We start from the raw sequence: 13426 nt of genomic DNA, 5'->3' as shown, positions 1-13426 counted from the left end.
ACAATTAAAAAGACATAAATCATGATGAAAAAATATATACCCCAGAATAATAAGCAAATGAACTAGTGCTAATTATATGGCTTAATAGTTTATCTGATAATCTTGTGTGCAGGCTCCAAGTGATATCTTACTTTCTTCTCCTCCTCCTCCTCCTCCTCCTCTTCCTCTTCCTCTTCTTCTTTCTTCTTCTTCTTCTTCTTCTTCTTCTTCTTCTTCTTCTTCTTCTTCTTCTTCTTCTTCTTCTTCTTCTTCTTCCTTCTTCCTTCTTCCTTCTTCTTCTTCCTTCTTCCTTCTTCCTTCTTCCTTCTTCTTTTCTCTTTCTTCTTCTTCTTTTTTTTTTTGTGGGTCTTGCTATGTTCCCAGGCTAGCCTTGAATTCCTAGGCTCGAGCAATCCTCCCGCCTCACCCTCCTAAGTAGCTGGGACTACCAGCTCTGTCTTACAGTTTTGGCTGGTTTTACTTCACATCGCAGGTTTGTGTATTTTTAGTAAATGTTGAAGTGGTTAAGAACACAATCTCTAGGTGACATTACAGAAAATGGCAGAGTAGGATGGTTTATTTTAAGGGTTAGTTCCTCCACTGAAACAAGCATAAGAGGGCAGAGTGACAGGATCAGCTCTTTTGCGATTCTAAAATCTGGTGTGACATTTACAGCAACTAGGAGAATGAATAATGAAGAAGAGGGCAGCTGAATTTCAGAGTGCTGTGGCATTTAATCCACTGGATCACCATCCTCTTTCACCACTGTGGCAATGGCAGCAGCTGTGGAGACTATGGCCCACATTCCTGGTGTGACTTGCTTGTATTTAGTATGGACTTTGTTCTTAAAATACTGTGGTTGTGCATTTTGACCTGTCTGGTGGTTTCCTGAGTGACCAATGTAGAGGCTGAATTTTGTCCCATCCTTATCCCCTGCAAAAATTACATGTGATGCATGCCCAGAAAGATCCTGAGAGGTCCCTAGGCTTCTACCTTTGGGAGATCTGTGAGCACTAGACAAGCAGAAGGTGAAGGCTAAGGCAGAAGTGTAGGTGGCCAAGCTTAGCATGAGAGTAGTTCAGCTGAGAGCTAGACTATAAAAACTTGGGAGAGTACTATTTGTTTTTGTTTTAGGCATTTAAGGAAATCTAAATCTGCCATTGACTGATCAGTAAGATAACAAAACACAGACTTTAATGACCATAAACAAAAGGAATAAAGTATTTGCAAAAATAGTTTGGAAAAGTTACTAAATGAAAGGCTGAACCCCTCAAAAATCAAAAGAAAATGCCAGAATTCTGGAATCTGATTTCTAGAATTACTGCATTATAATATTCGAAATATAAATTTCAATGGAAAGTTACAAAAAAGCATACAAAGTCTCAGGAAAGGATGGCATATTCACAGAAAAAAATAAATAAATTGATGGAAGCCACCCTTGAGGAAGTCCTGACATTGGACTTAGTAGACAAAGACGTTAATCATCTGTCTTAAATATGTCAAAATGCTGTGGGAAACCACAGACAAAGAACTAAAGGAAGTCAGGAAAGTGATGTATGAACAAGATAAGAGCATCAAAAGAGATAGAAATTATTAAAATGAACCAAATAGAAATACTGGAGCTTAACAGTACAATAATTGAAACAAAGCATTCACAAGAGGGATTCAGCAGCAATTTTTGTTGTTGTTGTTGTTAGTAAATAACTTCTCATACTTTATTGCGTTAAAATCCACTGGTCTACCTTGCACTTTGAAAGGATCTTTTAACCAGGCAGGATATTATAACATCATATATTTGTTATTTGGAAAAATATTGATTTCTTGGGTTACACATTTTCCGAATGTTGACAGCTTTTAATGTACAACATCAAAACAAGGCAACCAATCACATTTGAAACATCATCACCTATCTTCTCGGAGAAGTCTTAAAGTGTTTGAAAGCTGCCAGGCTCCCCGTAGTAGATGCTACTGCCTACACATGTGCTAAGACACCAGTAGTATTAGCCACCATTCTTTTCACATCAACAGTGCAAATACCAACACAATGAAAAAGGCAAATATGTTCACATGTTAGTGATGTTATTTAAGTAGTTTTGACCTCAGGAATTTCTCAAAAGGGTATCCAGTATTTCTATTTGGTCTGTGCACCACACTTTAAAAAGTCCTGTTCTAATTAAAAACCTTTCTTGAACCCTAGATCAATATATTCAGTGGTCTACTAGGTATGCTATACGCACTGCCAACTCAAGAATCTTTTTTTTTTTTTTTTTGAGATGGAGTCTCGCTCTGTCGCCCAGGCTGAAGTGCAGTGGCACAATCTCGGCTCACTGCAAGCTCCGCTTCCTGGGTTCACGCCATTCTCCTGCGTCAGCCTCCTGAGTAGCTGGGACTACAGGTGCCCGCCACCTTGCTCGGCTAATTTTTTGTATTTTTAGCAGAGACCGGGTTTCATTGTGGTAGCCAGGATGGTCTCCACCTCCTGACCTCGTGATCCGCCCGCCTCGGCCTCCCAAAGTGCTGGGATTACAGGCGTGAGCCACCGTGCCCGGCCCAACTCAAGAATCTTGACTGGATAATAGTTACATTTCTTCCCTTCCTCCAAGCTGCTTCTCTTTCGTATTTCATCTCAGACACCTTCATTTTCTAAGCCACTCAAGTCAGAAACCTATGAGTCACTCTTGAGTTTTATTTACCCTTGACGAATTACTCACCAAGTTCAATCTCTTAAATACACTTTTCCCGCCCACCTTTGTTAAGGTTGGGTTCAAGGCTTCAGTATCTCCAACAACTGCCTGTAACTAGTCTTCCCCATCACTCCCTTGCCGAAATCTCCCTCTTTTTTTTTTATTTTTTTATTTAAGTTCTAGGGTACATGTGCATAATGTGCAGGTTTGTTACGTATGTACACTTGTGCCATTTGGTGTGCTACACCCATCAACTCGTCAGTACCCATCAACTCGTCATTTACATCAGGTATAACTCCCAGTGCAATCCCTGCCCCCTACCCCCTCCCCATAATAGGCCCTGGTGTGTGATGTTCCCCTTCCTGAGACCAAGTGATCTCATTATTCAGTTCCCACCTATGAGTGAGAACATGTGGTGTTTGGTTTTCTGTTCTTGCGATAGTTTGCTGAGAATGATGGTTTCCAGCTGCATCCATGTCCCTACAAAGGACAGAAACTCATCCTTTTTTATGGCTGCATAGTATTCCATGGTGTATATGTGCCACATTTTCTTAATCCAGTCTGTCACTGATGGACATTTGGGTTGATTCCAAGTCTTTGCTATTGTGAATAGTGCCGCAATAAACATACGTGTGCATGTGTCTTTATAGCAGCATGATTTATAATCCTTTGGGTATATACCCAGTAATGAGATGGCTGGGTCATATGGTACTTCTAGTTCTAGATCCTTGAGGAATCGCCATACTGTTTTCCATAATGGTTGAACTAGTTTACAATCCCACCAACAGTGTAAAAGTGTTCCTATTTCTCCACATCCTCTCCAGCACCTGTTGTTTCCTGACTTTTTAATGATTGCCATTCTAACTGGTGTGAGATGGTATCTCATTGTGGTTTTGATTTCCATTTCTCTGATGGCCAGTGATGACGAGCATTTTTTCATGTGTCTGTTGGCTGTATGAATGTCTTCTTTTGAGAAATGTCTGTTCATATCGTTTGCCCACTTTTTGATGGGATTGTTTGTTTTCTTGTAAATTTCTTTGAGTTCTTTGTAGGTTCTGGATATTAGCCCTTTGTCAGATGAGTAGACTGCAAAAATTTTCTCCCATTCTGTAGGTTGCCTGTTCACTCTGATGGTAGTTTCTTTTGCTATGCAGAAGCTCTTTAGTTTAATTAGATCCCATTTGTCAATTTTGGTTTTTGTTGCCGTTGCTTTTGGTGTTTTAGACATGAAGTCCTTGCTCATCAGCAGCAAATTTGAACAGGTGGAAGAAAGAATCAGTGAACTTGAAGATGGGGCAATTGGAATTATAGAAGCAAAAAGAAAAAGGAATGAAGAAAAGTGAACAAAGCCAGAAGGACCTATGGGACACCATCTTTAATTCATAAGCTTTTTAGTATGGTTTATGCCAATGTGAACATTAAATCACTGATAGTCTGTAAGTTTAGCAAGTAATGTTTGACAAGAGCAAAGATTACGTGAAATCAGAGCTATCCATAAAACTTTTGGTGGTTTATAATTATAACAGTGTATCTTTTGAGTAAGATTCAGGCTCCAATTTTTTTTTTTTTTACTTTTTATTTAAAAATAATTTTTAGATCTGTTGAAAAGCTGCAAAAACAGTACAGAGTTCCAGTACACTCTTTACTCAACTTCATCTAATGTGAACATCTTACATAAATATCATATAATTATCAAAACCAGTATACTAGTATTTGTATAATACTAGTAACTACAGATCTTACTTGAACTTAACTAGTTTTCCCACTATTGTCTATTTTCTCATCCAGTTTCCCTTGTTGTGTTTAGGTAAGTCTCTTGAACCTACTTAATTCTTTTACAGAGTACTTGTGCATTATTTTGTAGACTGTCTCAATTTGGGTCTATCTGATATATTGCCATTATTAGATTGAGATTATGCATTTTTAACAAGAATACCACATGTTCTTTTGCCAAGACTACCATGTTTTGCCTTTCTCAGTGCATCTGGTCAGGGTTACATGATGTTAGTATGTTTTACTATTGGTTATGTTAACCATGACCACTTGGTTAAATGGTGTCTGACTATTTTCTCCATTGTTAGTATTTTTCCCTGTACAAGGAGTAAATATTTGGAGAAGTTTCTTTAACACTGCAAATATTGGCTGGACGTGATGGCTCATGCCTGTAATCCCAGCACTCTGGGAGGCCGAGGCGGGCGGATCACCAGGTCAGGAGATCAAGACCATCCTGGCTAACACAGTGAAACCCCGTCTCTACTAAAAAATACAAAAAATTAGCCGGGCATAGTGGCGGGTGCCTGTAGTCCCAGCTACTCCAGAGGCTGAGGCGGGAGAATGGCTGTCTTCCTGCCATCTTCCCCAAAATAGGTAAAATTTCTCTTTGACTTGATGCTGCATTAACTATACTTTTCAGTGAACTGGGGGAAAATAAATAAATAAAGTTCAAATATACACTCGTTCCACCAATGAATCATAAAGTGACTGCACTATGCCATTAGGTGGTGAGCATGAGTGAACAGAAACACAGTCATTGCCTTCATTCTAGCTTATATTCTAGTCTGAGGATACATCTTAGAAACATACATTTGGCCGGGTGTGGTGGCTTACACCTGTAATCCCAGCACTTTGGGAGCCCAAGGTGGAAGGTGATAGGATGCCATAATGAGGTGAGAGAGGTATGCAGGGCCATGTAGATAGTGGAAGAACATAGGACATTACTCTTGGAACAATGGAAAGCCACTCACAGATTTTAAGAAGGGAAAAGATGTAATCTAATTTACATTGAAAGGGAAGAAAGTGGAAATTTTATGGGGAATGGGTTAAAGAGTTTTAACCTTTAATCTGAGTTTTGGGGTCAGTACCTGTGTATAAAATTCCTGAAGGACAATTAGAATGAAGTATAGTGAACAAATGAAATGTACTACAATTTGTAAAGTGAAATATATAATTACTTTAGACGAAGGGAGAAACTTACATTGTGTAGTTTTCTGCAGTTTGGTAGGGAAACCATTTGTAAGTTGTTGGGGAGGTCCAGGTGAAAAATAGTGGACTTATCTGATGGCAGTGAATGTGGAGAAGTGAAAACATGAGTTCTTTTGAAAGCAAAACTCAACTGGACACTAAGAAACATTAAATATATAATGTTTATGTCATTCATGTTTAGTAGTGAACACTGCGAGTCTGTAATCAAGAAAATATTATATTAATTTGATTAGGGAAGTTTTCAGATCCTCTTAAAAGTTTTTTTGAGGGGGAGGGGATTGAATTGCATGACAGTTTAAAAATGGTCTCATTGTCTCATAGCCATGATTTTTATAGGAACTAAGTAATTATATAGGACATTCATTTTTCTGTTCAGCTAGTTGCTATATATGTTTTTAAAAATATTGTGAATACTTACCTAAAGCGCTTTTAAAAATAATGCGTTAGCATTAATTTAACTGATTTAATTAATAATATTGGGAATTTAATAGGATCAGAGAAAATATGAATAATATAAGCTTCTATTGCATAATACAATCGTTATAAGTAAATGTGTCTATGATGGTAGTTAAGTCTTTATAATTGTTTACTTGTTCATCTCCCCTAATTAGATTTTTACTGCTGCATATTAACTAACAGTATGAGCTGAGACCTCACTTCATGTCTCTGGCCTTCAGCTTGTTCTTTTGTGAAATCAAAGTTTGACTCAATTGCCTTTGTTTTCTAATATGCCATTTCTTCATATAGGCAGTAAACATTTACTAAGGAGCTATTAATGCGTCAGTCACAGGTGGAAGAATGTTGTGAATATAGAAGCAACTGGGAGTGTATCTAAAAGATCATATAATTTAGTATGTAAACTTGAAGAAGTAAATAATTACAGCAGTGAACTAGGAGCTGCTGTGGAAGTGTTTCTAAGGTAGATGATGAGAAGATGAGAAATGATCAGGTTTTTTTTTTTTTTTTGAGATGGAGTCTTACTCTGTTGCCCAGGCTGGAGTGCAGTGGCATGATCTTGGTTCACTGTAAACTCCGCCTCCCAGATTCAAGTGATTTTCCTGCCACAACCTCCTGAGTAGCTGGGATTACAGGTGCCCGCCACCACGCCCAGCCAATTTTTGTATTTTTAGTAGAGATGGGGTTTCACCACATTGGTCAGGCTGGTCTCGAACTCCTGACCTTGTGATCTGCCCGCCTCGGCCTCCCAAAGTGCTGGGATTACAGGCGTGAGCCACTGTGCCCGACCGAGAAATGATCTGTTTTAATAGTGAAAGTATGGAAGGCTTTTTAGCTTTTGCCCCCTATTTGTTGCTCTTCCTTGTGTTCCAGTTGGAAAGGATGAAGGGAGAGAATTAATGAGGTGGTTGAATTGGCAGAATTTAGCGACCATATGACTATTCTTATTTCATAATGTTTAGTTTATCTTTGTGAAGCAAAACTGAAGTGTTATCATTTACTGAGTGCCAAGTGTTGGGCTAGGTACTTGACATACATTTATTTTAATCCTCACTACCATTTTTATAATTCATTGGTATTATCTGCATTTTAAAAGGTGAGAAATACAAAGTTTGGGTAATTTTAGTAATGTACCTAATGGCTTACACATGTAATACCAGCACTTTTTGAGAGGCCGAGGTGAGAGGATTGCTTCAGCCCAGGAGTTCAAGACCAGCCTGGGTGACACCGTAAGACCCAGTCTCTACAAAAAGTAAAATAAAATTAGCCAGGTGTAGTGGCACACCCTGTGGTCCCAGCTACTTGGGAGGCTGAGGTGGAAGGATTGTCTGAGCCTCGGAAGTTGTACTGCTGCGCTGCAGCCTGGGTGGCAGAGTGAGACCACTGTCTCAAAAATAAATAAACAAAATAGACACCAAGTTGTCTTTTAAAATTTTGTAGACCATAACCTAATAAATGGCTGAATGGGGTTATTGTCAAAATCCTCATTATTTACAGAGTTTATTTGCATGATTTGGATCACCAATAAGAAGTCCCAATATTAATTACCAATTTGGCAGGAAAATATATCTTTGTCTCTTCTATTTCTTTCTTCAGCATAATGTAAATCAACTATTTACAGTTTGATTTTAAAAATGTGAGTTGGGGCCGGGCGCGGTGGCTCAAGCCTGTAATCCCAGCACTTTGGGAGGCCGAGACGGGCGGATCACGAGGTCAGGAGATCGAGACCATCCTGGCTAACACGGTGAAACCCCGTCTCTACTAAAAAAATACAAAAAACTAGCCGGGCGAGGTGGCGGGCGCTTGTAGTCCGAGCTACTCGGGAGGCTGAGGCAGGAGAATGGCGTGAACCCGGGAGGCGGAGCTTGCAGTGAGCCGAGATCGCGCCACTGTACTCCAGCCTGGGCGACAGAGCGAGACTCCATCTCAAAAAAAAAAAAAAAAAAAAAAAAAAAAAAATGTGAGTTGGGTTGCTTCACAATCTAGTTATTTTTAGTATTGCTAATATTTTATGTTTGTATGGTGTCGTTGTGGAGTCTGCTTATTTCCCACAATACTTCTGTAATGGAGTAGGGCTCATGGTGTCTTTTTTATGGATAAGGAAACAGTAACAGGGACTTTACTAGAATCCACTCTTATTACATAACAGAGCTAGATTTTTATGTTGACTATTATAACTTTAAGATGGTCAAAGTTCTCAAATAAAATGTTTTGTTACTTCAATAAACTTTGGAAAATTTATATTATCTTTTAACACATAAACTTTGATCCTTACCTTAGCAAAGCAGTGCAGTGGCAAATGGGGCAAGAAAGAACATGAGCCCAGGGAGTTATTTGTAAATGCTATTTGTATATTTGTCATTGATAAATTAGCATTTATCAATGGATCTTGGTGGCAATAATTACTGTGGTGTTTGCCTAAATGCAAATATACATTTGCATTTACAAATACATCACAATGTACTTAACTTATAAGTACGTTAGGAAGAGTACTAAGATTTATTTCCATGATAAAGAGGAGGTATTTAAATCAAAGTGAACATCTGTAAATCTAAATATGCCATATGTACTTTAGCTCTGGATAGAATTTAAGATCTAACTGAAAGGAATTAAGTACTTGAAAAATGACTTATTTTGAATAAATAAATGTGATACTTGGCCTTAGACTGGATCCTGTACTGCAGGACAGGAAAAAGGGATAATAGGTTAATATTATGGACAATTTTAGTCAATAAATTTGACAATGAAGATGAAATGGACAGATGGATAAATTCCTTGAAAACTACAAAAGCTTACTTAAGAAGTAATATATAATCTGAATATCTATGTGTGTTTATATCTATATATATGAAAACATTGGATTTATGGTTAAAAACCTTGTCACAAAGAAAACCCCAAGCCAGTGGTTTCATTGGTGAATTTTGTTACTCAATAAAGGAAGAAATAATACAAATTTTACACAAACTCTTCCAAAAAGTACAAGAAGGAACAGCATTTCCCAACTCATTGTCTGATACCAAAACCACAGAAAAATATAAGAAAAGAAAATTACAGTCTCATATCTTTCATAAACTTTGCTGCAAAGAGTGGTAAAATTTTAACTAAGACCAACAATATGTGGAAAGGATAATACTTAATGACTAAGTGGGATTTATTCTGGGAATGTAAGATGCGTTTAACATTTGAAATTTGATCAATAGTAATTCACCACATTAACAGGCCAAAATAGAAAAATCAGATGATCATAATTATCTCAGTAGATGCAACAAAAAGCATTTGACAAAATCCAACATCCATTCATAATTTGAAGCTGTCAGCATATTAGGAGTAAAAGGGAACTTTCTCATCCTAATAGAGGGAATCTACAAAAACCTGGAAAACTGACAGCATTCATCCTAATATTGGAAACAAGGCAAGGATTTCTGCTGTAACCACTTCTATTCCACATCATACTGGAGGTTCTAGATAATACAAAAAGCATTAGATATAAATACATAAAGATTGACAAAGAAGAAGTACAATTGTCTTTGTTCATAGATAACCTGATTATCTCCAGAAAGTTAAAAAGCATTTACACAAAAGCCACCATAACAGTTGATCAGTGTTGCAAGGTACAGGGTCATTATATAACAATCAATGTTGATTTAAGAATTAACAAGGAGAAATTAAAATAAAAAATAACAGTACAATAGTACCAAAAATATGAAATTTGTAAAGATAGGATTTAAAAATGATGTATAAGATCTATACATTTGAAACTACAGAACATTGCTGAGGGAAATTGAAGAAGACCTGAATAAATGGAGAGTTATACTGTATTCCTGGACAGAGAGACTAAATATTGTTATCAGTTCTTCCCCAGTTGGTCTATGGATTTAACTCCGTTCCAAACAGAATGTCATCATGCTTTTTTATAGATACTGACTTTGCTTCTGCAGCTTCCTTACCTCTCTCAGCCTTCATAGATTGAAGAGAGTTAGGGTCTTACTCTGAATTAGGCTTTGGCTTGAGGAAATGTTGTGGCTGGTTTGATCTTCTATCCAGACCACTTAAATTTTCTTCATATCAGCAATAAGACTGTTTCACTTTATTAGCATTCATGTATTCACTGGAGTAACACTTTTAATTTTCTTCAAGAGCTTTTCCTTTGCATCTATAAACTGGGTAACTGTTTAAAACCAGAGGCCTAGCTTTCAGCCTATCTTGGCCTTCAAAATGCCTTCTTCACTAAGCTTAATCATCTCTAACTTTTGAGTTAAAATGGGAGACACATGAGTATTCCTTTCACATGAACACTTAAGAGGCCATTGTAGGGTTATTAAGTGTCCTAATTTCAATTTAGTTGTGTTTTGGAATAGCAAGGCCCAAGGAGAGGGAGAGGGATGGAGGATGGCCAGTTGGTGGAACAGTCAGAACATACACAACATTTATTAAGTTTGCTGTCTTATATGTAATTGTCTCAAAACAGTTACAATCATAACATCAAAGATCACTGATCACAGGTCAACATAACTGACAGTAGTAATGAAAATATTTGAAATAATTGCAAGAATTACAAAATATGACACAGAGACATGAAGTGAGCACATATTGTTGGAAAAATAGCACCAATATACTTGCTCAATGCTGGGTTGCCTCAAACTTGTCAATTTGCAAAAATAAATCTGCAAAGAGCAATCAAGTAAAGCATAATAAGATGTGATATGCCTGCATCTAGAATATATTAAGAACCATTATGATTCTGTAACAAGAAGACAGTCTAATTAAAAAATTAAATCCATACAAATGGTAGATCAGTAAGCCTATGGAAAGATACTCAATAACGTTAGTCATTAGGGAAATTGTATTAAAATCACAACAAGCTACCAGTACACACCCACTTCAGATGAAGTTTAAAAGATTGACAATGCCAGGTATTGCTGAGGATTAGAGCCACTGAAACTCTCATATGTTGCTGGTGGGAATGTAAAGTTGTACAATTTTGGAAAACAACTAGTTTGTCAGTTTCTGAAAAAGTTAAACATGGCTTTTTAACTTGCAGCCTGGGCAACAGAGCAAGACTTTGTCTCAAGGAAAAAAAAAAGTTAAACATGTATTTACAATTTGACCTAGCCGTTTTATTCCCAAGTGTTCACTGAAGAGAAATGAAAGCAGTGACTCATGCCTGTCTCCTCAACACTTTGGGAGGCCAAGGCAGGAGGATTGCTTGAGCCCAGGAGTTTCAAAAAAAAAAAAAAGAAGGAATGAAAGCACATGCCCACACATACGCTGTTACATGATTCTTCATAGCAGCTTTATTTGAAATAGCCAAAAACTTTTAGAAACAACACAAGTGTCTGTTAACATGAGCATGAGTAAACAAATTGTGCTGTATCCATGCAATGGAATAATGCTCAATAATAAAAAGGAACAAACATGTATGATTCTAAAAGTATTTATGCTCAGTGGAAGAATTCAGATGGAAGAGAGTACATGATGCAGAAATAGATTTTTATAAAATTCAAAAATGTAAACAAATCTATAGTGGTAGAAAATACATTAGTGGGCTGGGCACGGTACACCTATAATTCCAGCACTTTGGGAGGCCAAGGTGGGCACATCACTTGAAGTCAGGAGTTCCAAGACCAGCCTGGCCAACATGGCAAAATCCTATCTGTACTAAAAATACAAAAATTAGCTGAGCCTGGTGGTACATGCTTGTAGTCCCAGCTGCTCAGGTGGCTAAGGCATGAGAATTGCTTGAACCTGGGAGGTGGAGGTTGCAGTGAGCTGAGATCAGGCCACTGCACTCCAGCCTGGTTAGCAAGGTGAGACCCTGTCTCAAAAACAAACAAACAAAAAAATTAGTGGTTGTCTAGGAAATGGGGTGATGTTGGATTACAAAGACTCATAAGAAAACTTTCAGGGTTAATGAGTTTGTTCCTTATGATAGTGATTATTACACTTTATGTACAGTTTTTTGGTCAATTTTGTCTCAGTAAAGCTATAAAAATGCCATAAAGAACATTATTGGATCACTTCACACAATCGGAATATGAATGGTAGATTAAATATTACATTGATGCTGAATTTACTGAATTGATACCTATAACATAGGTATATAAGAGAGTATCATTATTCCTACGAAGTAATTTCTAGGTATTTGAGGTATTTAGGAATAAAGAGTCCTGGTGTATATACCTTATCCTCAAATGGTTCAGAAACAATGTTATGTGATCACATATATACAGAGAAAAAGGATAAAGCACAGAGGCAAGGCTGGAATAGAGCAAAGCAGAGAAGGAGTGGGAAAAAAAGCACAAATAGGGAAAATGTTAACATTAGGTGAATATGCTAAGGGGTATGCAGGTGTTTGTACCATTCTCGTAACTTTAAGTTTAAAATTATTTTCAAATAAAAGATATTAAAAATGTGTAATAAAGAAAGCATGGTTACTTACAATGATTCCATAGTTGAGACATAAAATGTAATAACCAGAAAGAAAAGTTGGTAGATTGAACTTAGTCAGATTTTTTTTTTTTTTTGAGACGGAGTTTCACTCTTGTTGTCCAGGCTGGAGTGCAATGGTGCAATCTTGGTTCACCACAAATTCTGCCTCCCGGGTTCAAGCAATTCTCCTGCCTCAGACTCCCAAGTGGTTGAGATTACAGGCATGTGCCACCACGCCCGGCTAATTTTGTATTTTTAGTAGAGATGGGGTTTCTCCATTTTTGGTCAGGCTGGTCTTAAACTCCTGACCTCAGGTGATCCACCCACCTTGGCCTCCCAGAGCGCTGGGATTACAAGTGTGAACCATTGCACCTGGCTGAACTTAATCAGAATTTAAAAGTACTGTTTTTTTATAGACACCGTTAAAAAAATGAGAAGGGACAATAAGATGAGATTAAAAGATGTCGATTAAACATGTGAAAAGTTGCTCATCATCATTGATCAGGGAAATGTAAATTTCACAATACATTATCTACAATAACTTATCACTACACTTCTAGTGTGTGTGTGTGTGTATATATATATATATAGAGAGAGAGAGAGAGAGAGAGTGTGTGTGTTACGGAGACATATAACTTTGTTTTTTTTTTTTTTGAGACGGAGTTTTACTCTGTCGCCCAGGCTGGAGTGCAGTGGTGCCATCTTGGCTCACTGCAGCCTCTGCCTCCCAGGTTCAAGCGATTCTCCTGCCTCAGCCTCCCGAGTAGCTGAGACCACAGGTGTGCACCACCATACCTGGCTAATATTTGTATTTTTGGTAGAGATAGGGTTTCACCACATTGGCTAGGCTGGTTTTGAACTCCTGACCTCAAGAGATCCACCCACCTCGGCCTCCC

The 13426-nt window shown here is 37.7% G+C and overlaps 1 protein-coding gene across 5 annotated transcripts in view; it reads left to right on the top strand.

Moving 5' to 3' along the window:
* PIGN (phosphatidylinositol glycan anchor biosynthesis class N) overlaps positions 1–13426 on the top strand; it is a 142475-nt gene that overhangs the window by 7793 nt on the left and 121256 nt on the right. The window lies entirely within an intron of this gene.

The sequence above is a fragment of the Rhinopithecus roxellana genome, chromosome 21 (assembly GCF_007565055.1).
Source record: "Rhinopithecus roxellana isolate Shanxi Qingling chromosome 21, ASM756505v1, whole genome shotgun sequence".
NCBI lineage: Eukaryota > Metazoa > Chordata > Mammalia > Primates > Cercopithecidae > Rhinopithecus > Rhinopithecus roxellana.
The sequence above is the reverse complement of the archived record's forward strand: the minus strand, read 5'-3'. Positions and strand labels throughout refer to the sequence as shown.